This window comes from Stegodyphus dumicola, chromosome X1 (genome assembly GCF_044657685.1).
Source record: "Stegodyphus dumicola isolate Sdum_Otavi_A_Nest chromosome X1, ASM4465768v1".
In the NCBI taxonomy this organism is placed as follows: domain Eukaryota; kingdom Metazoa; phylum Arthropoda; class Arachnida; order Araneae; family Eresidae; genus Stegodyphus; species Stegodyphus dumicola.
The window spans coordinates 188,376,632-188,400,260 of record NC_140780.1 but is presented as its reverse complement, the minus strand read 5'-3'; the positions used below and the strand labels follow the sequence as shown (position 1 = coordinate 188,400,260).

Genomic DNA, 23,629 nt, shown 5'->3' with positions numbered 1-23,629 from the left:
AAATGTATTTTCCTTTAATTGCTATGCTGTAAATATGACCTTTAAGCAGAAAGCGTTTTAAAAAACATTCTTATTTGTTTCAGTTTAAAATAAGTAATTATTATAAAATGTAGATTTTTACGCTTAAATTTATTTCACTCAGCACTTTGTGGAGTAGAATTACATGCTTTACGAACATAATTTTGTTTACTAAAACTTGAAAGCAATATTAAGTAATAACACGAAAGGTAGGGAAATAAATGCTTCGAATCTGTCACAAACAGAAGTGATAATAATGGATCTTAGTTGCTTACCTTTCCTAAGTTAATACACCTTAGATACGATGAAACGATTCCTAATATGTAAACCAATATTGGGTTAGGGAGATAGCCCAGCCGAACACCAACCGCTGAATGCATCGATAATCATCAGTTCAGAACAGATTTTACTCAATTTACTTAATGCCTTTGAACTCCCACGCCTTAGTTACACCGAGACTATGTTCTATTAATGTATAGCAGTTTAACATTAATCGTAGCACATAGCCGTTAGTTAGTCACTCTTTCACAGTTTCTTCAACAGGCTTCCCTATTTAAATTGCTGCTTACTTCCATTACTTAATGGAATTATTTTATAACTCTGAGCTTCAGTATTTCTTACTTTTAAGCAGACATATACTTGTAGTCTACTTTTTAAAAATGTCTATGAAGTGGAGAATTGTTCACTAATACACATGTATTTCTTTGGTAACTCAGAAACGGAGATATACTTAGGTATACAGGATACAATTTTTAGTTGAAAATGTTTCCACTTCAAAATATACGAGTATCTAATTAAAAAGAGTGGTCTTTTTCTATATATCTTTCTCTATATACTATAATGAAACATTTCCCTTAATATTATAATTTCACCATTTCCACTCTACATTGCACCTTCATCATTTCCTTCTACATCATCCATATACAACTTCCTACCCTGGGCATCAAGTGGCCCGGTAAGCTACTTCATGCTGCCTAAAACAAAATTCCTTTGCTTTAATTTTATGGCGCCATTGGTATAATTATTAAACTGCCGACCACTGCCGAATGCACAACCCAAACGAAGCTTGCATTGATCGCCCATGAACTGTTGTTATTATATAGCTGCGGCGATAAGAGACAATTTTCATTTTTAATTATATATTCATAGAATTTTATAATCCGTAAGAAAAGGAATTTTTTCAATAAACAAACAAAAAATAGCTGAGGAAAATAAATTATTTTAAGGTAAGTAGGAAGAGGAATATTTTTTTCTTGCAAATTAACATGGTTCAACAACTTGTCTGCTTTTACGTAAAAGTGCGGAATAAAACAAATACAACATTAGTCTTCATTATGTTACAAAAAAAATTTAGTGACACCTTTTCTTCACGGATCTTTATCAGAAGTAAAATATAACTTTCTTCAAGAAATCCTTGCAAAAACAACAAAACATGCTGGTGGCGATTTCACTACATGCTCGGTAATGAAAGCATAATATGAAATTGTTACATTCTTGGCAAACATAGGAAACCAGGCACAGATGTATATATACGTCAAAGGCGATATGTAAAGATGAATATTTTCCTTATTCAAACAAAATTATAATGTACTACGCTATTAGTGACCAAAGGAAAGGGTCCTTTATTCGCAATAATTTGTCTTCTTTCTTTTTCGTTGGAGCCTTAAACTTATCCTACAATTTCGCATCTTTCCTTGCATGGGATCAAATAAAGAGTTATTATCCCTGAAACCAGATAGCTACACAATAAAATCGCATTTTTTTAGATTAGCAATTGAATACGTTAAAGTTTATTTTTTATTCTTATATTATTAAATAATGAGATATTTGCCGTGGCCTGCGTAATGTAATAAACGTATACGTGTGGTCTGACATAAAAAGTTTGAGTATGGAAGTTTTACATTATACTGTAACATAAGTTTACTTCAGATATGTAGCTATATTTCTGTCGGGTTGTTCGGAAAGTAATTTCGTTTTTTGATGAAAATGAAAGATTTTCTTATAGTGAATAAATATTTTGTTGAATTACATATTGTCCATTTTGGTCCAATAGCTGTTGACATCTTTCTGGCAGAAGCATGATTACACGCTCATATTTCTTTATTTTCTATGATAGCAAAAATCTGATATAGATGATGTTTGACTATTCTCATTTGAAGTAAAGGTATTCCTCATTTGAAGAATCTAAAACATTTTGTAGAGACCGAAACAAATAATAATTAGAAGGTACCAGATCTGGAGACGATCTTGGGTATGGAAGTATATCCAATCCAAGCCGTAAGAGCTTTTGGCAAGTTACCAAATGAGGTCTCGTATGTAAACTTGTATGAGGTCTTGCATTGTCTTGGTGGAACGCTAGAGCTTATATATTTATTAATTCTGGCATTTTCTGTTTCAGTGAATCATTCAATTTGTACAGTTGATGACAGCACACTTCAGAACTGATCGTTGTGTTGTACGGTAGAAGCTAAAAAAACGATTCCTTTGAATTCCCATTAAACGGATAGCATCACCTTTTTTTACGAATATAGGCTCTCGAAGTGCTTTGAGCTGGTTCATCTTTTATACTCCATAATTTCCTGCGCTTAGCATTGTAGACAACCCATTTCTCGTCCCCAGTGATGATGTGCTTCAAAAGTGGATCATTTTCTTGACGTTTGAGAAGCGAATCACAAGCGTCAATGCTACACCACAAATTTCTTTCCGTAAGAATATGAGGAACTTAGGTTTAACCTGAAATCGAGCTTTCAGATTAAACCTAAGCATCTGAAATGATCATGAACGCTCGAATTCGATAAATGTTGTCTTTCGGCTATCTCACGAGTTGTTATTCGCCGGTTTGCATCAACTAATGCTTTTACTGTGTCTTCATCAGCTTTAATTGACCTACTAAAACGTGGTGCATCTTCAAGGTCAAAATAGCCGGATCGAAATTTCGCAAACCAGTTTTGACTCTGGCGTTCTGTCAAAACATTTTCTCCATACACATAGGGTAATTTTTTTCTAGCTTGAAGAGCATTTTTCCTTTTTCGATAGAAAAAAGTAAAATATGCCAAAAATGTTCCTTTCACTTTCCATATTTAAAAAGGCGCCAACCAAACTCTACTACTCGTACATAGAATCAATCGAATGTTTTCAAAAGCAAGCCTTGCAATATCAGTTGTCAAAATGTATAATGATTATGTGACTTCAATGTGAAGTTTCTATGAGAAATACTTTTAAGCCGTCCGTTGGAAAAAAAAATTCTTTTCGAACAACCCGATAACTGGCTGTACAAGCAAGTGTGTTGTTTTGAGCCAACCATGCACCCAGAAATGTCAGGAGAAAAATAATCCTAATACATTTCTGTTTCGATTGTGTTCTTCCTACATTAATTTCTACTAATAATTATTTTTTTAGCTTCTTCTCCAGATCTGGTAACTTCTGATTATTATTTGTTCCGGTCTCTACACAATGGTTTAAAGGGTAAAACCTTTACTTTAAATGAGGAGATTACAAATCACCTGGATCAGGTTTTTGCCAGCAAAGAAAAATAAATTATGAGCGTGGACTCATTCTACAGACAGAAAGATATCAAAGGGTATTGGACCAGAATGGACAGTATATAATTCAATAAAATATTTATTTACTATAAGAAAATCTTTCAATTTCATAAAAAAAACGAAATTACTTTCCGAGTAACCCGATAGAAGTGTACAACAGTACTGCACGCTGTTCTTTTCCATATCCTATGTTAGAAAATGCGAAGGGAAGAGTTGTGTGTGGCGTGGAAACATTGATTTATTAAACCTTAATATATTTTTAGCTTATTAATTTTACTAAAATTTTTCTTGTGCTACTATTAATTGCTTCGAGAACTATTATTATCTGAATGCAAACGAACTACGGAATTTCAAATTGTTAGTTCTTCTGGGAAAAGATGAAATAATTTAACACAGTGTTTCCTAAACGTTTTGGCGTTGGGACCCCATAATATTTACGAAAATTTTATGGAACCCCATAATCATTGCAAAACTCCGACACACGTGTGAGTGAAACTCAGTTTCTTCACTTGTACTGTAATTTACTATTGCAGTCTTAAGTCATTAACTTTAATTTTTAAAATAAAATAAACATTTCTATTAGAAAAAAATGCGTCGAAACGTTTTATTTTTTTCTTGTTTTATCTTTATCTATTTTCATATACATTATGTAAAAATATTTGGTAACTGTAAAATTATTATAATAAGTTAAAGAAATATAAAAATTGCTAAAATTTTTGGCGACGCCCTACTGCAGGTTTCTGGATCATAATTGAGGACGCTACCCACAGTTTAAGAAACTCTGATTTAACATAACGCAGAAGTAAATGGATTTTATAAAAACCTGTTCAGATTTAAGGTTAAAACCAGTTGATGAATGCTTGGTCATTAAAAGGGAAACGTGAAATTCTGTTGTGACAAGAAAATGCATATTTTGCTATCTGTTTCAAACATTTATTTGTTCGAATAAATTTTTACATTTGCAACATTAATAAAATCTGAACGTAGATATTGAATTATCGTATTGTCTGATTGTACCCCGCACTAACTTACACATGATATATGCATGACTGCATAATGAATCTACTGGAACGGAATTCTTTAAGCCTAGCGATGTGCTATTGATTTAACGAATTTCCAGGGGTTTTGAAACTATGTTCACTCAGTTTACTTATTTCAAGAATTGTTTTTGAAAGGAGGACAAATGAATAATTTTAAAAAGAGTTACTCAGAAATATCCTTGGGTATGAGAATCATAACCGCGTTTAACATATTTAGCTTTTACGTTCTATCCCAGCATACATGTTTGTTTTTCAAAACGAATGAAACTGTAACATATTAAAAATCGACTAAATATTCCAGATAACTGATGTACGCTATCGCCTTTATGATATATATCAGAAAGGAGATCAAAAAGGATTTGCAGTCGCAGCGGAATTAAAAATAAAATTATTCTACATTCCCATTACTTATTGTATGTAGGTCACTCATAGACGTGCAAGACTCGGTTTTTCTCCTTTTGCAGTTTTCTGATCATTATATCGATAATGTCTAAGTGAGAATCGCAATTTCTAAAGCAAAGGATGGCGCACACGATTTTAGAGAATTCTTACAACGTCCTTGGATGTCTGCCACTCGGTACGTAGATGAGCGGAAGTGCGATTCTCTCCTCCTAGCTATTTATTGATCTTCACATAAATAATATCTTGGTAAAGAGAGAGAGAGAGCTCTGATGAGGAATTATGAGCCAGGAAATGTTTAGGACTTGGGAAATGGAAGCAAATAAGTGAAAGCAAATAAAGAAAAAAGTATCGTTTGGGGGTCATATACCCAAGCTTGCAGAGGGAAAACAGAAGAGACAAGATTTATATCTATGAAGCTATTGCGTAAACGTGCGCGAGGATATGTGGTAGAGTTTAAAAAAAAATGCGCGTTCCATAGGGCAAGAAGGGACAAAACAAATGACAAAATATTTTATATGTTTTATATGTTTTAATAGGAAATAAATGTCTTCCATCTAAGTAGCATAAATCGAATTCATTTTCCTCACATATATTGTGCATGTAAGGCATTTTAAATGCAGACATAGGCTGTCAATAGAGAAGCCTTGATTGTTCTCTGATGTATTAGCGGTATTCAAAATAAAATATTAAGATCACAGATAAACTATGCAGAAAAAAATGGAACCATAAATAATATATGAGATGTTCATGATTTTGTTACATTACAAAATGCTAAAAGAGTAATTTTCGAGTAGATTATTAATGTTACTCCGTTTTCTACGTTTCTTATAATTTTCAGCCAAACTTAGTTCTGTGTTTCTCTAACTTTTATGCTTTCCCTTCAGCTGCATTATCTTAATTGAGTTTATAGACGTTTTCTGTGAAAATAAGGAGTAGAAATAACGTTTAGAGCCACTGGGTGTATTTCGGAACAGGAAATACGAAACATCAGCGATGCAATCCTCGGGATTCTAACTCCGGACATCCCGGCGTTAGCCGACCATGCTTCCAATTATATCAGGAAAACACGCGGTAAGGAAGGAGAAAATTTCTTTCAACCGTGCAAAAATGGGAAAAACTCAAAGATTTGATATGAATCAAATTTTATAACTTTAGAAACCAAGTATTGAATCTTTTATTTGCTTAAAATATAATGTTTTGAACATAAACCTGTACAACTCATGTGATAAATTACGGATAAATTGTTATTCTTCAGGGGAAAATTAAAAGTATTCTTACTTTGACAATTATCTGCAAGAGGTTCTAAATATTCTTTTATCAATGTTTTTTGAAGAATAATTAACTATTGTATCAGTTTGCTTCAAGTAAATAAAAATCATTTCTAAAATAATGTAATTTGTTCCTGTAACCAAAATTAGAACCAAAGTAATATTAAAAAAATTTTATATGTTTTAAAAATAGATATAAATATGTAACTTCTTTTTTATCAAAAAAGTAATTTTATCAACAAATGAAATTGTTATGCAACAACCAAAAACTGCTACTGAAAACATGAAGAGCCTTGCATAGTTATATATTCCTTTCTACATCCATAGTCTAAAGTCCTAAAAAGAAGAAAAAGTGAATTCTGTTATTCTATGAGCTAAATAACAGGCAATATAACGACAGTATAAATTATTCCACGAACTCCATTTCGTTGATAACACCTCCTCTCTCACGCAGGTGTTTTCGATTTTCAGAGACACGACAAACAATGTGATTACCGACCACTCCCATTCAGACTTACGGTATGTAGTGTTTTGAAACAGAGTTGGCAGTTCAAGCATTGGTCATAGCTGCTCTTTGATAATATGGCTTGTAGCTGCTCTCCGTTTTATTACCCGTTATGTTTTGATAGTTATACTAAGAGCCAAACGACTTAAGAATATATCCTTCCTACATGCTGCCTGATATCTAACACAGTTGAAGAGATATTGTTAATAAACCAGCATGAATGATAATTTTACAGATTTAAGAGGAGTTGAAATTATTAGACAGCAGTATGTGAGAAAGGAAAAACAGCATCAGAATGGACCAGCCATCTGCATTCTATTATAAAGCTATCGTCTTGATGATAGAAACATCAGTGGTCTGGCCTGCCTTTCAAACATATCCATCCTTGTATCGGAAAAGTTAATTTGATCAGGAAATTGATTCTTAAGTTACACAACTCGGTTTGATTAGAAAGTTTTAATACGTTTATAGAGATAATTCAAACTTAACTGAAGAGCATGCTTGTGCGAATTCATTTCTTAATCTGGATGATGATTCGTAGCATTACATACCTACATTTTAGCTCTGTAAATGTGATAAAAGAACATTATTGGATGATTACGACACAATAACACGCCGAATAAATACTCATTCAGAAGTCAAACAACAAAAATCAGTGTTATATTTACAAAATTTTCACAGGACTAGTTTCGATGGTTTTACCGAATCACCATCCTCAGCTGCAAAACCGCAAATAGAACCGCAAACAAACATTTGCGGTTTTGCAGCTGAGGATGGTGGTTCGGTAAAACCATCGAAACTAGTCCTGTGAAAATTTTGTAAATATAACGCTGATTTTTGTTGTTTGACTTCTGAATTAGTATTATTGGATGGATTTACCCCCCACATACCTTAACTGAAATGATTTTCCCACTACCTTGTTTATTATTGCTTTAGTTTCTTGCTAAGAACTCTGTACTGCTAAAGTTGTGAATGAACATCTAGCATTTTTACTCTTCATTAAAAATTCTCCGGCTATTCTAATAAATGTATTTTTATTTTCCATCATTCGAACTGAAATTAGTTGTGCATTTCTCTTCTGAAAGAAAGGGGGCTGAACATGAAATATTTTGTAGTCTGTGATAAAATACAAAATATTTTGTATTCTGTGATAAAAGTATATTATCTAAAGCTTACAAATCTTATGAAAATTACACGAATGAGATGAAACTTCAGTGACAAAAGTAAGCCAAAACGTACACTTTTTTTATATTGAATCTTTCATTAGTAGTATACTATTTTACTAATGCGTCATAACAGAATTTAATGAATAATACTTTTTTTATCAGTTTTGACATATTGCCAATATTTAGAAACACGCATTACCTGCTTAATTAAAGTTCCAGGGGTTTTGATGAGTATTCATTAGCCCACAAAATGAAGAAAATAAACAGAGAGTAACCTGCTTTGACCCAGAAACCTATAGCTGAGTATTAAAAATTAATAACTGAAGTATGAAATCTAAATAAATGTGAATATTGCAGTTTTAAGCAAAATTTAAGTATTAAAATAAAAATGATACATTAAATAATTACAAAATTAAATCATCCACACTTTAATTACATTTAAGAACAGGTAAGTTATAAAATTTTGCAATAAAAGGGGCATTCAATATGTGTTTTATGTTTTACTACTAAATTGAACATTTTGATGAAAAAGCAACTTGACTCTTACGTTTAATTAAGACTCGCATTTAAAACAAATGTTTTCAGCAAAAACTGTGCTTATACCTAAAGTAAAACCTTGTAGAGTCATTAGGATTTTTTTAGAGGCCAGCAAGGTGAAAAATTAGCAAACGCCTTCGCCGGGAATCGAACCACGGACCTCTGAATATCGGCTCAGTGTGCAGAACCACTACACCACGAAGGCTCGCTAGGAAAGTGGAAGAAATACCTTATAACCTTTCAAGAGAACATTATTAAAAAAAGGTTACATGGCGTCTATTATAAAAGAACGTTTTTATAATTGTATACTCTTATTTGAGTTTGGTAATAGCCTTTTTTCCTTACTGTCATGTTCTGCATGTGAACTTATACTTATGTTACTTACAAGTAACAAGCTTATTTAACTAACATATACATATATGTCGGGAGGTACCAGGTCGGAAGTTCGTTTATGGCGTTCTGTCAAAAGGACAAATACTGAAGCTCTAGTAATTTTAAACTTGCGGTTTCGGGCTGAAACTGAAAAACGGGAATTCTCGAAGTTCCATAATTCTGTTACCACAGGAATCTCAAAGACAAGTTGCAGAAACATGAACACCTTTCCTGAGGTAAGTAACATAAGAAATGCATAAGAGTGGCAGTTTCTACTAGTGTTCAATATCTGGAGCACATTGTAGTAGACAAGAGAGATTTAGTTTCTCATATTGTGAAACATAAATCCTGCCAAGAAGCTAGCCTTATGTAATTTGTCGGATAGCTTATAAAGCCAAATTACTAATTTCATGACTGATATTTCCTCAGAAATGTTAATTTCTTATTTTCTAAGGAAGCATCAACCCTTCTCACACGAGGTTTAGCAGTTGGAAAATATAGGGCTCAAATTTCGATAAGGCGTTGTTGATTTTTTATGTGTCCTGCTCCGAAATGACTAATCTCTACAGTTTCATTGAATAGTGCAACATCTTGGTTTCATTTCACAAAAATGTAAAACTAATGAAAAAAATTCAAATAGTGAACTGAAATTCAATAAATGATTTTGCTTTTTGCTTAGAAGCATGGATTTTTAACTTAAAAATTTCCTCATCTCACTACTACATCATTTAATGCATTGAAGGACGTATTTCGATCCATTCACTGTTAGAGAAAACGGGCACTGCATGCTCTTAGAAAAGTCTAACATTATTACTTACATACCTAGCGTATCAAATATATTTTAGCAGTCAAAACCTGATAAATATTCTCACTTTCATCAAAATATGAAATGAAGAACGAGTGCAATGGCTAAAAAAAGGATTTTTTGTGAAAATAGTGCATCAAATTTACTTTTCTAACTATATTGCAAATTTAGGAATCAAATGAAAATCAAAGGAACAAAGAATTTTTTTCGCATTGATTAGCTAATGAAGTGCGTTTGAAGAGCAATAGAAGAATTTTACATAAAAAAGGAAGTTTGATATAATTTTTGCACCTCAGACTTACAAAATATTAATTTTTTTACACGACAGTTCAGAACCACTTTTACGTGTTTCATTGCTCCATGCTCGATTTGAAGCCTATTTATGAAAAAAAGTGTAATTTATGTTAAATCATATAAACATTATTAATTTTAATTTGCCTTACTTTTGCAGCAAGTGTTAAATGTAAGAAGTGTGTTTACATCATATGTTAATGTATAATATGTAAAAACAGCTTTTGTGAGTTATGTTTAAATGCGTTGATTCTAAAAAATATAATTTTCATTACAGATTTGGAAAGTAAGTTTTTCTTTGACAGGAAACTACTTTTTCACTTTGCATTAAATAGTTTTACTACCTATAAAATATAGAATTTTCAGTTCAGTTAGAATGTTTTTGTATTAAAAAAAACGTCTTTTGTAATCTGTGCAAAAGTTATTCAATTGCTTCTGGACAATCATGCTTTTAATACGGATTCGGGTAATTAACTTTTCCTTTGAAATAATCTATATTGAAAATTATGGTACAATTATAAATTCGCATTTTCAGCGCATTTAGGAACATTAAAATTTCCTGAACGATAAGAACGTTTCCTGTAGTTTACATTAAAACGATTATAATACGTCGACACATTAAAATTTTCAGTGAAGATTAAGAAAGTTTTGATCTAAAAATTTAAAAAAATTAACTTCATTCGCAATGAAAGTGAGTAATTAAGTAATTAATAACTAATCAAGTATTTTTGAAATATAAATTTATAATTTCTAGATTTTTAATACTGCTTTTGACACCATAAAGATTGGGATGGTATTCAGTTTTTATGATAATAAATGTTGTTCTAATAATATAAAATGTACTCACGATTGAATATGAAATTTAATTAAATCTCTTTTCTAACTTCACCGCTAATGAGTTTATTTGAAATATGAGAGATTTCGTCACAAGTAGGAACTTAATAAGCAGATCTTCTGCGCTATTTAATTAATGTTTTTCCCGAGTATTGCAAATACGCCTTAACGTCGATCTTAAGCTCGTACAATTAGACAGAAGATGTTGAGACGTGCTGTACTACTGGACTAAAAGACATTACTTGGCTCAGTCGCTTTAACAGCGTAGCACAAGCTACAACAATACAATTGGTTTTTTGAGGCAGTGACTAGTCAAAGGTCTTCGCTATCCTTGCACTGCCAGGAAACAGTAGAATACCATGATACAGCATTTGCGAAAATTACAAAGAACAATACCGATTGCTTTTCTGTCTACCATCCAAGGTCATATGATGCCATTTATAAGTATGGATGTATCTGCATGAGCCGTTGCGAGACGATGTTAGAACTAGCACCAAATTCTATAAGGGATTAGCACGCGGCGTCAGTGGTCAGCGTGTATGTGTCTATCCAATCGACGTATAGTTTCTGCTCTTTATTAAAGAACGGCATGCTTCTTTCGCACCTGGAACGCCTCGCTGAACAAACGGATACTATGATATCGTTGATAGTCTTCCATAGCATGGCAGCATATCGATGGTATTCTGAGACTAGTTTTGTTACCATTTTTATCCCAGCATCTCCTGCCTATAATTTCAAAATCTTCTCACAGCTAGCCCGAACGTTTGACCTGTCCTTGATCAAGTGTGGCATACGGCAGGACGCTCCTAAACCTAACCCACAATATAGACGAATTACCATGTTTGTTAATCAGTGTCTGTCACATTACATCTCAGGATACTCTTCTTAAACTGAGCGTGTCTAACAATTCGGAGTAACAACTTGTATATGCGCCAAATGTCACTTTGCAATATATTTACTATTTTCAGTTTCCAATAAAAGCCTGATTCTTCTCGGAACCTAAAGACGTTTTTAACCCATTTATCCCTATTTTATATTACACTTCAGCATTTTCTTTTTCTATTTGCCTTTTTATGTGTAAGGTAAAGCGTACATGATAGTGCATAATAATAGAAAAGAAAAAGCAGCTTTAAAATATTGTATGAAATAACGTTTCAAAAATCTGTATTATACGTATCTAAATAAACTTGCTATTATGATAAATTATTCTTAACATTTTCCACACTGGATCCAAAAATGAGGATGTCATTCTTTTATTTTATTTTCTGACAATATATTTTAATTCCAGTTTATAAGCTATATAATCTTTGTAAATATGTACCTAATTCCACGCTCGTTAAAAACACTTTATTTACTGCACTAGTGTTATCATTTATTTACAAATTTCAATGTGGGATCAGGTTAAATTGGTTTATTCATAATGTCCAAGTATTCGAGAACATTTGACGAAGCGCCTTGGCGAGAGACTTTCTAAACGAAATTGGATCGTGTGGACTTGACAGCTCATTTAGTACACTGAAGATGAAGTTCGTTCCTTCATTCTATATATTAAATATTGATTAACCTGTAACTTAAAAATGTTATTTTCCCTTTTCTTGTATGTAACCAAATATGAGTGCCTATAGGTCAGATATTTTTGTAATTTTGAAGCTTAGGAATACGTTTCTTTATATAGTTAAGCAACATTATATAAATTAACAGGAAAATAACCCTCTGCGAGGCTTTATTAACAATTACGAAGTTCCATGTAAGTCAAAAAAGAAAGAGGAAATCGTATCGCACTTTCAAGAGAATCTAACAATAGGAAGAACTTCCTTAGCAATTTTTGAAAGGTCTAATGTTCTGTTAATTAGCCTTCCTTTTCGTGGAAACATTTAAAAAACGTTTTGATTTGTGACTCTGACACAATATATCTTAGCCTTGTTTTAAACATTGGGACTATGGTAAAATATATCTTAGCCTTGTTTCAAAGTAGTGAAATATAAATTTATGTCTTGCTCGATCAATTTATGTTAATTAATTATCATATCACATTGCTGGCAGGATAAAACTCCAACAGTTGTAAATAAAAATGTAAATTTAAAAAGTTGAGCTAAGCTGCTGTTCTGAGTACGAATTACCTATTAATCACTTTCTTTCTTTTATTTACTTCCTAGCATATAATTCAAAAGTTTTTTACTTAATTGATATAAAGTACTTCTCATCATCAAAGGTAATTTCGAGGACTAAAAGTTAGGAAATTTATCATGGCGAAGCGCTTGAGAGCCACGTACTTAAAAAGACATTCTGGCAAATATTTAAAGCTAAGGTCACACAAAATTGTCTTAACAGTTCGCATTATTCTTTGACTGTGAAGAGCAGCTAGGTTATAAGCATAGCTCAAATGAATTAAAAATAGTTTCTGAAGCCATATATAACCCTCTCCCATTCATCACAATAATTTCAATTGAGGATAAGTTTGATTTTTGATAAGTATTAATCATGTGCTCTTTCACTAATAACTTAGGAAACTAAATTTAGAAACTTACAGACATGGAGTTTATGAACAAGACTTCTATGCGGCCCGTTATTTCTGTTCTGTACCATGTTTGATTACTAGTTATCTTACAACCTAATACCAATTTTACAACCTAAGAATAATTCAAATTTATCGTAGAGCTTGCTTTTATGTAAAATATACAAGTTATGAATTTGACATTTTGCATAGTTTTCTGAAACTTTAACAGCGAAATGGGCTGTAAGATGTTCTGAAAATCATGTAAATCGTGTAAGCCTACTAAAGAATAAAGTCTTTTATATGGAAAAGACGTACGCTGGTGCAAAATAAAAGTACTTTGAGAGGTGCAGACTTCATAAAAAAACTCTGTTGATCTAAAGACGATTGGGATTAGATCCTCTCTTCCAAGTAGAAAACCACTTAAGAACTTTGTCAGTCGTCTTCGAAATCGATAGAGTTCAGTACAAATCCTACTCAGTTTAAATGATTTTCGTCTAACTTTGTAACAAGATAACTTTTGATGTTTTAAAGGAATAGGTAAAATATTTTAATGATATTCTGTGTTGCGATTCGCTTTACAGTGATAGATTATCTAATAGAATATGTTTTCGCAGTATAACCCTACCAAAATATTTTACAAACTGTAAACAACGGAAATATTTCTATTAATGCTCCGAAATAAGTTGCCATAATATGACTCTGGTATAATATGTTTCCGTATAAAAAGGCTCTTTTGAAACATTAGAACAGATGATACTTCTGAGTAAAAAAACATTGTAAGGCATACTAAACCCATTTAAAAGGATATATTTTCTCTTTCGTTATTAATAATATGTAATCCTAATCATCTCTCTTTCTAATGCTAAATTTAAGTGTTGGGTTCTCTTTTTCAATTATTTTTAAAGTTCTGGAAAATGTTTTAATGAAAGCAACTGGGATTTCTAATTTCACATCTTATTTGCATTGATTGCAATTTAGACTTTTATTAGCCGTTAATTTTCCCGCAAGAAAAATAGAGCAATTAAAATTGGATCAATCGTATATTTCAGCTATTTATTCTCAATCAGAGTAGTCCTTGTCATTAGTGACTGAAGATATTTTATCATCATGCGGCCATTTTTTCATCTAGACCGATTTTCCAATTGCAGTGATTCCTTGCCAGAACTACCGAGTGACCTAAACATCAATTAACATTTGAAAATTCTATAATTCGCTGAATAAGGCCGATAAAGAGGTAAAAACGGACACACATACCTAAAAATGTCATGGGGTTTATTGAAAGCAGATACAAAGTGCTTAAAACCGCCAACAGATGGCGCTTCATACGATAACAAAAGCATGAATTAGCATAACAATTTATTTTTAGCAAAGACTATGTTCGTTCTAACAAATTTTCAACATGTCGGCCGTCATTCATCAACAATAACTGTAGTCGAGGGACAATGTTGTGAACAACACTGCATAGCCTATCTGCAGGTATAGTGAGAAATTGACGTCGGATGTTGTCTTTTAACATCCCTAATGAGGTCGAACTATCGCGGTAGACCTGCGATTTCAGCTAACCCCAAAGCCAATAATCACACGGATTGAGATCTGGGACTTAAGAGGCCAAGCATGGTTGAAGTGGCGGCTCAGCACGCGTTTCCCAGCAAATCATGTGTCCAAGAGATCTTTCACACATGTAGCAATATGCTGCGGACCGCCATCCTGCATAAAAGTCATACCTTCCAACAGGTGTTTATCAGCTAGACTAGGGAGGATGCGATTCCGTATCAGCGCACCACGCACAGTTCCCACTGACAGTTTGAATTGCAAAACCACGCATTTTCTCGAAGAAAAAGGGTCCGATCACGATTGATGAGATAAATCCACATCACACAGTGACCAACACCCGGAGGCGAGGATGGAAAAGTGACAAAGTCATGAAAGGACTGATTCCTTTTCTCACTACAGCCCATTTCATACACGATTCTCATATTTTGCTGCCCAGTGTCATGTGTTAGCTTTTTTTTTTTTTTTTTCATTTTTTTCTTTCTACACATTTTTTTGGCTTTAAGTAAAAACCCATGTCATTTCAAGCATGTGCGTCAATTTTTAACTCTGTTCCTACATTATTCTGGAAATTAATGAATTTTAAAATACTAACAGACTTTTGGGTCATCCGGTACTTTACAAAATTTTGAGGCCACTTTATGAGGTGTAATTTCACATATTTCTCATTTAATTTGGAATAAAGAATGCACATAAAAAAAGCAAGACAAATTAGATTTAGTTAGATTCACTTTTTTATCTGTAGTTTTTTTTAATTTGCAGAACAATTTTTTAACTGTAACTTCCGATTACTTTGTTTACAGATTATGTTCAACTCGTTTTGGGGTCATTTTCTAGCGTTTGAATTAATAGAAGAAAAGCCATCTTAAAAATTTTTAATAAAAAACTTGTTTGTATTTTCGGCAACAAATAAAGTTTTACCATATATTATACTATGAAAAATCCTATCTCTTTTATTATTTATTTTATTAAAATAATATGAACCACTACAAAGCACAATAGAAAATTCAGATGAATAATTAAATAAAAATAACAATCATGATCATTCTTGAATGGACCACCACTTAATAAGATGAGTGAATACTGATAACTCAATCCGGGTTTGAATCTGTGTGAATGGGTTAGCTTCAAGGTGCTTTCTTGTTTTCCTCTCTCCCATGTATAATGTAAACACAAGCCAGTTTTCTTGATTGAGAAAGTCATCTCCGAAGCATTCCTCCGCTTAGGCGAGACAACCTTAGAGTGCTTTGCCGTTTTCAATTAAACAAGCGTTCTTGAGCAACTATTCACAGCGTGCCATTAATGATGGGTTCAAATTAAAGATAAGTTATGCGAATTATTTCGCGTAGTGATGAACGAATTTATTTCAGCTGGAAAATTAGTATTTTTGGAGATCTCACTTCTCTTTTAATTTCTGTTCATCGAAAATGATGATGCCTACGAATAGAAGCTGTGAAGTAAATCACCCCTTCCGCTAGGTCTTATACCGTAAGTTAAGAGCATTTTGAACAGCCCACTTCACTAGTTTCAATAAGTATTACATTGAAAGTTTTGCAAAGCCTATTCTTCCGCTTTTCGTTTTTAGCATAAATTGCATAATGAATTTAAGACATTATTTCGTAGATATTATTGATTTGAATTAACCAGCTGTTTATTTAATCACCATTCGAAATGTTATACACATTGGATTATTAAGTAAAATTATTTCGTTTGCATTTATCATCAGAAATAGGCAGGTTAGTTTTCGGTGTGATTCTACAGCCACTTTTGAGAAACAACTCAAACTTTCACATTCACTAAACAGAAGTTATTATGCATTTATCAAATTATGCCTTCATTATTAAAGACCAATCAGTGTTATGGTGTTTACTTCAAATACCTGAAAAACGGATGATCTCGTTAGTTACAATGTGTGAAAACATCAGTGTGCATCCGATTAGATTTCGTTTTGGCCCCGCAATCAATGTTGTCTCGTTACAGCATTGATAACAAATTCAGTTTAACGCATAATTAAATGTACTTTGTACTTCATGTTATTGATATTTTTGTTTGATACTGATATTTAAATTTTACAAATATGAGCATTTTATTTTCTTTAAAAATTATCATAAAAGGCTCATTTGCAGCTGAATTAAATTAAGATATCATAAATCACAAAACTATAAGAAACAAAATCCAATAATAAAAAAGTATTTGCTCTTGTATAGTAAAATTTCATAAGAAAAAAATTAATTTAAAATATGAAGGACGGAAATAAACTTCATAAGTATCATTCTGAGAAGACATTAATATTTCACAAACTTCATGGTTCTTCTCACGCTTAGAAGCTATGCTTCAAGTACGAAAAGAGCATTCGAAAATTTTAAAAGTTGAAAACACAAACCATAAAGATTCTATCGTTTAAGTTTCAGTAAGCAGTTTAATGCAAAACATAAATTGATTTTTATTTAATACAGAAAGCCCTTCAAACATAGGTCAGTCAGCAGTACATAAGCGTATTTTAAGTCACTTAAAATTAGTTTTGAAATCAGATGAAATTTAGTATGATTAAATAATTTAACAGAGAATGCCAATAAGCTAGAAAATAAAATCTATTTAATACTGAATATTCTTTTGATTAAATTATTTTTATATTCTCCGTGCTTAAAAAAATAAAATAAATCTATTTTAATTTTATTTGAAGCTTCTCTTATGCAAACATTCAGTGTCAAACTATTAATTAAACTTAAAAGGTATATCTCATCTATAAAATATGTGATAGCAGTTAATAAAATCTAAAATTTACTGTCAAGACATGTGACTTTTGTATTATCTTTATATTTGCTGTGGAACATTTTTAACACTTTTGGGAGACAATTGAGCATTTAGATAAATTTCCGATAAAGTTTACACTGTGAGTTAAAGCAGGCATTAATGCATTGAAAAGAGAATAGGTTTCTGCTATGCATCTTTTAAAATGTAAAATCCAATATAATGAAATGCTTTCATCTTCTCGCTTCTTTGCAATATGGGCTCATTCATCTACAGTGTGCCTGAAAATTCTGAATAGGGAGTCATTACAGAAATTTTAATCTTTGAATATCAGTATGATGGTACCTCACTTGTTTTTCTATTTTTAATAGCAAAGACAGTTAGAATTATCTCATGCTGCATAGGCTGTTTACTTAACAGTATTCAGAAACTTTCATATTGCTATGATATTTCATGGATACTTTCTTGAATCATTGATCCAATTTTATTCGATCATTAAATTATTTAGCTATGGTTAAACTATAATATTTAATAATTTCTGCTTTATTAGGATATTTTTTGAATCATTGACCCAGTTTTATTCACTATTATCTTATTTTCATAAGTTAAACTATAGTAGATAATAATTCCTACTTTATTAATTTACATTGTTAAGAATTAATTTTAAAATGTAGTATCATTTCTCGGCACAGTAACCGTTTCGAAGTTCGGCTGAAATTAAACGATTCACTGATCACCTCCATAACAGGATATCAAACTGTTTTTAAAAATAAAAATAAAACTAATAAGATTTAGTCCCTTTCAATTGCATTAAGAGTTTTATTATGAAATCTCTACTTTCTCTTGCAGAGTTAGCCGCCCTTAGTTGATGAGACGAATCAATATGAGCAATGAAATACATATAAAACAGAAAAAAGGAAAAGATCATAATATTTTTATGCACAAGTTATACATCAAATAATAAAGTAATATTGCTAAGAAACGAATAAACTGCTGTTACTATAAAATCGCTCTCTTATTTGCCTGTCTTTATAGGTCAACAAAATGGAAAGCTCCTTTAGAAGATTCAGTGACAAATCGGATATACTAACAATACAGGCTTTGTTGGCAACGTGGAATAAAAATTCCCAATCATATATTTTTCTTCTCTTAATATTTAAGGAAGAATATATATCACGCCTGGATGGTCTACAAAGCGTTTAAGCAATAAAGAGACAGCAACAATAACTACCTCATCGAAAGCTCACAATTCAGTTCAGAAGAGCTTTCAAGAAAGTATTCCTTGAGAAGTACACATTTTGTACATTATTTTTTCAGTACTTTCGTACTGTATCTTTCACACGTTTTATAAAAGATTCTTTTAGCATTTGAAAAGAAAGATGAGTGAGAAAACACATGAGAAAAACTATGTTAGGTTTATTTTTCCGGTTTAATTATTCTAGATTTACTTTTATCAGCATCTTCTTTTTAAAATTTTCGAATGCTCTTTTCGTACTCGAAGCATAGCTTCTAAGCGTGAAACGAGTTATGAAGTTTGTGAAATATTAATGTCTTCTCAGAATGATACGTATGAAGTTTATCTCCTTCCTGTATATTTTAAATTCATTTTTTCTTATGAAATTTTACTATACAAGAGCAAATACATTTTTATTATTGGATTTCGTTTCTTATAGTTTCGTGATTTATATACTTTTCTCAAAATCTTATGATGTAAAGATCATTGAACTCTTTTCACATTTTAATTTATAATTATTTAAATAAAAAAGATTAAAATAATGATAATAATAGGCAAAAAAACTTTTAGAAATTATTTAGTAAAGATAACTAAACCCTATATACGTCATTTATTATCTAAATATCGTAATATAACTTGTAATATCTAACTTGTAATATCGTAATATGTACAGTAATCAAGACCTCTTTTTTGTTGTATGTATTTAGTTCTGGGTTTTAGAAATGCATCACTGTATTAGATCTTAACATCTTTAGTATCTGCGTGATAACAGCTACAGTTAACAAACAAGATTGCTTTATTCTGGATATCCTGAGCAGTTCGTTTTCCGATTTTTATGGTTTCAGGCCACAACTATTTCTAATTATGAAGCAAACGTTTCAGTGAAACTTCAGATACGGCACTTAATATTTGCAGTGAATACCTTGGCTTCATATATATATCTGCTTTTAATAAGATTAAATATTCATTTTAGATATTTTAATTGAACACCCTATATTAGACAGCATTATTTTTAAACTAATTTATTTCGAGTTCTACTCTTTTTTTTCAATTAAAAGTGTAGCTTATTCTAAAAGGCCTCGGCTATTTGTAACCAGCCTCGGTAGTAATAAAACAAATTATGTTTTTAGTAATCATCCGATAAGAATGCGTATTGTGTGACTCCCCCACCTCCAAATAAAGAGATTAAAACCGATTATCATGTGCATTTGTACATCTGAAGAGAAAACGTTTAATAAATACGATAATTCATTTTATGTCAAGTTTTAATTATAGGTTAGTTTTTTAATGAGTAACTCGGACTTAGTGATGCCAGGAAGCTTCATTAAAGTTAAATAAGTTTTTAGCCGACTTTTAACGATTATAAAAATTATTTTCTCTTAAATTCACTATTTTTTCATCAATCTGAGAGAATCCAGTTGAACCGCTTATATCCAGCGTCATAAAAATTATTTGAAATTCTTCCTTCTTGAGAAATCTTGCATATAAAATACTTAAAACTTTCTCTCTTAAGCTTTTCATAATATATCTAAACTTCTTTCGTATTATATATCCATCTCTGTAAGAGTGCTTAAGCAGAAGGTAATAATTATCATTTTAGTGCAGAACAGAATTAGTGAAATTTTCCTTGATTTATCTAGATATTTTAGCTTAAACGATGCATGAATGTCTTCTAAATGCATAAATTCATGCTTCTCAGTTCATCTAAAATTATATATTAAAATTTTTAAGAGGCCGTAATGACAGCATTTGCACATATTTTATCAAAAAATTATGCAAAGGAAATTATCCTTTAGTTTGTCTTAAATGTTGAAGTTAATACAGATATGAGTTAAATCTGAAATTAAATTTTCTAAACATTCAGTAATTCTCTTTCTTCCTTCACGAAAATAGGACTAAAATGAATTAACTAGACGATTACAAGTATATGTGCATATTAGTTGGTAGATAATTTTTAACTCAAGTCCAATGTATAGCGATAATACTACTCTACTGATGCTAACATACACTTATAAATTTTGCAAAAAGGAACACAGAAATCTTAGATGCATGTCCGCTTCATTTTAGTTTATCTATATTTGGAGTCACGGATCTGATAAATTTATCATACGCAACAAGTATTTAAATTTTTATTTTGAGAAATTTTGTTTTATTTTTATAATTTTGGACGGAAAGGACTTTAAAATTCTTCTCTTACATAAAACCTTGAAGCCTTTATCATTTATAACAATGTTAACTGCAAAAAGAAAGCACAATCTTAATAATATTCTATATAATTTCATTTTCACAAACATTTTGAAACAATATTTAAATGAACTTCAATTATTCAAATTACTAAATGTAAAATATGAGTCAACTTAAAACTTAATTTTATTTGTATTTTAAGCTGAAATTCCAAGTTCCATTTATCTAAAGTAATTCGGAAATTTTGGAAACATTAGAATCATTTAATTGCGAAAGATAATTATTTTAACTATTTTTCTTGATAGACAAATATTATAAAGCAGTACATTTGGTAAGTAGCGTATATTGAACTCCCAATAAAAGCATTTCTTAAAAAGATTTGGAAAATTATTTTAAAATAAAATGCTAATTTGTTATAAAAAATTAAAAAAAAGGTATGAAAGACAACACAAAATTTAATAACTTGCAAAATCCAATCTTTATGTAGCACTGGTTTTAATGAAAAGAGGTTGAAGCATTTATGTGAAAAAGAGCATGGATCTTCTTCACGAATAAATTAAATTAGCAGAATAGTTTTCTCTAGGAAAAAAGTATTCAAACGATTTTGTTTTAATGAACAGGTTGTTTCTTGCTGGAATTGGTCGTTGTGAAGCATTACAGGTATTTTGCTTTATTAAAGTTTTTTCGTTTTCGAATTTCAATATTCTTCATTTTATTCTTTTCAAATTAAACTGAAAATCCTTTCCTTCTATTTAAGTAATAAGTTGAATAATATTTTGCTTCCTGTTTCATTTATATAGAATAATTAAACTGAAATTGTCTCAATAATGCATAAGTTTATATGAAAGTATGTTTCCACTCAATCTTCATAAAAAATAATGACCCAATGTTCTTATCTTTAAAATTTAATCTTGTATTAATATCTATGAATAATTTATACTGGTATTTAAATTATGCGGATATATTCTACAAATTTTAGAGTGCACACAGTTTATTTTTTATGCATTTTTATTAAAGCAAACATGGCTAAACCTTTTACAATAATAATAATTTTATAGCTCTCAAAATATCTCTAAAAGGATTTATCAGGTTATTTTTCTGCTTTCTTTAGAAAATACTGAAGGAATAGTTCTACAAAATCTGTTATAGCGAATAAAACCTACCTTAAGAATGAGGTTCAGATCACTTTTACAAAGTTCAGCATGACCTTGAAATGCGTTTACTTATCGTCTTTTCATGTGCAACTGTTTTTCACTTAGATTTTTTTCATGATATTCATTAATTAAATTTACAACATTCATGCTCTCCTGAAAACGGAATTCCTGCTACCTTTCCCCGGTGAAAGGAAGCGGGAGATTCCTTTTACGGTGAAACTTTAAGCATCCCTTGGCATTTGTCATCACCCATGTGATTGAAATGAAGCACTTTCTTTACTTCACATGTCTTAAAAGAATGCTAATACCTTGAAATTCTGTTAATCTGCCCATATTCTTTTTTCCAGCCTATTCTTTATAAATTATGTAAAATTATACAATTTTTATATATCATATTTATGTAAGCAAGCATGCAGCCAAAGCTCATTTGAGAATTTCTTCCCTTTCACCTTTGACAACTGAGTCATGATAATATCCAAACAAAGCATAAATTAATTTCCAAATATCCACCTTTCTAGAAGATGTTTTTCTAAAAATTACGAGCAAAATGAGATTATTGGTAAACTATTATTCATTAAACTGAGAAAATTAAAAGTGAAAAAAGCGTAAATATGCATTTTGTTTTAATTAAGAAAAGCGCTAAGTTGCATCAAATTCTAAACTTACCCATTATTTAAAATAAGTATTCCATGCTTGTTTGGAAGCTATGATAATATTTCCTCGCTCTGCTAAGTGATGTGTGTGCATCATAGCATCATTATGTTCCGCTTCCTTTCAAACATGAGCATGAAATGAAAATTTTCGTGTGTGCATCGGATAACAACTGTTTTTCTAAAGACTAAACGTCGAGCAGGAGCGCTGGATCCTGCGCTGGGGATCCACACCAATCTCCGTAGAATGCCAGCAAAGGAATGCACTCCAACTTAAATGCAGAACAATGTGTCAAGAGTCTCGCAGAGAAAGGGCGCTAGGGCTAGCATCCAAGCCGGGCGTTCTCTTCCAACTGCCGATCTAGTTCTACAGATCGATGCAAGCGCCGGCACTATTGGAAGCGCCGGCATGCTCTGCTGTTGCCATTGATGCAGTGGGAAAACGCCTCGGTCTAAGCGCTAAAAAAGAATTAAAAAAATTTTAAGGGGCAAGATAATTTCAACACGTTGTCCAAAGCAAGTTTTCGTCTTGCAGCTGGTGAGAAGAAAGTTTCTTATCTTCAAAATAAAGGTTGACTTTGCTAAATTTCTGAAAAATGGGAAGCCAGAAAAACTTGCAATCTGCGTCAACGCTTTATAATTACTTTAAAAAATTAAAAAATATTTTGAAGTTCCGGAATAAATAAGAAACAAATTTTAAAAAAATAATCCTCCTAAATTAGGTTTTCTAAAAAATGGGAATCAAACGATAAATTAAATTTTTAAATGTTCTTGTTAAAAATCTTTGATTTATTTTCATGCGCTTTTACCATTCTTCTGTTCTAAACT

The 23,629-nt window shown here is 31.3% G+C and overlaps 1 protein-coding gene across 1 annotated transcript in view; it reads right to left on the bottom strand.

Moving 5' to 3' along the window:
* The window catches only part of LOC118200212 (alpha-2C adrenergic receptor-like), a 133,304-nt gene extending 110,164 nt beyond the window's left edge, over positions 1 to 23,140 (bottom strand). Inside the window, exon 1 of the mRNA XM_085807453.1 lies at positions 22,818 to 23,140. The gene's annotated coding sequence lies outside the window, so the exon portion shown is untranslated. The remainder of the gene's footprint in view (positions 1 to 22,817) is intronic.
* Positions 23,141 to 23,629: the final 489 nt, after the last annotated feature.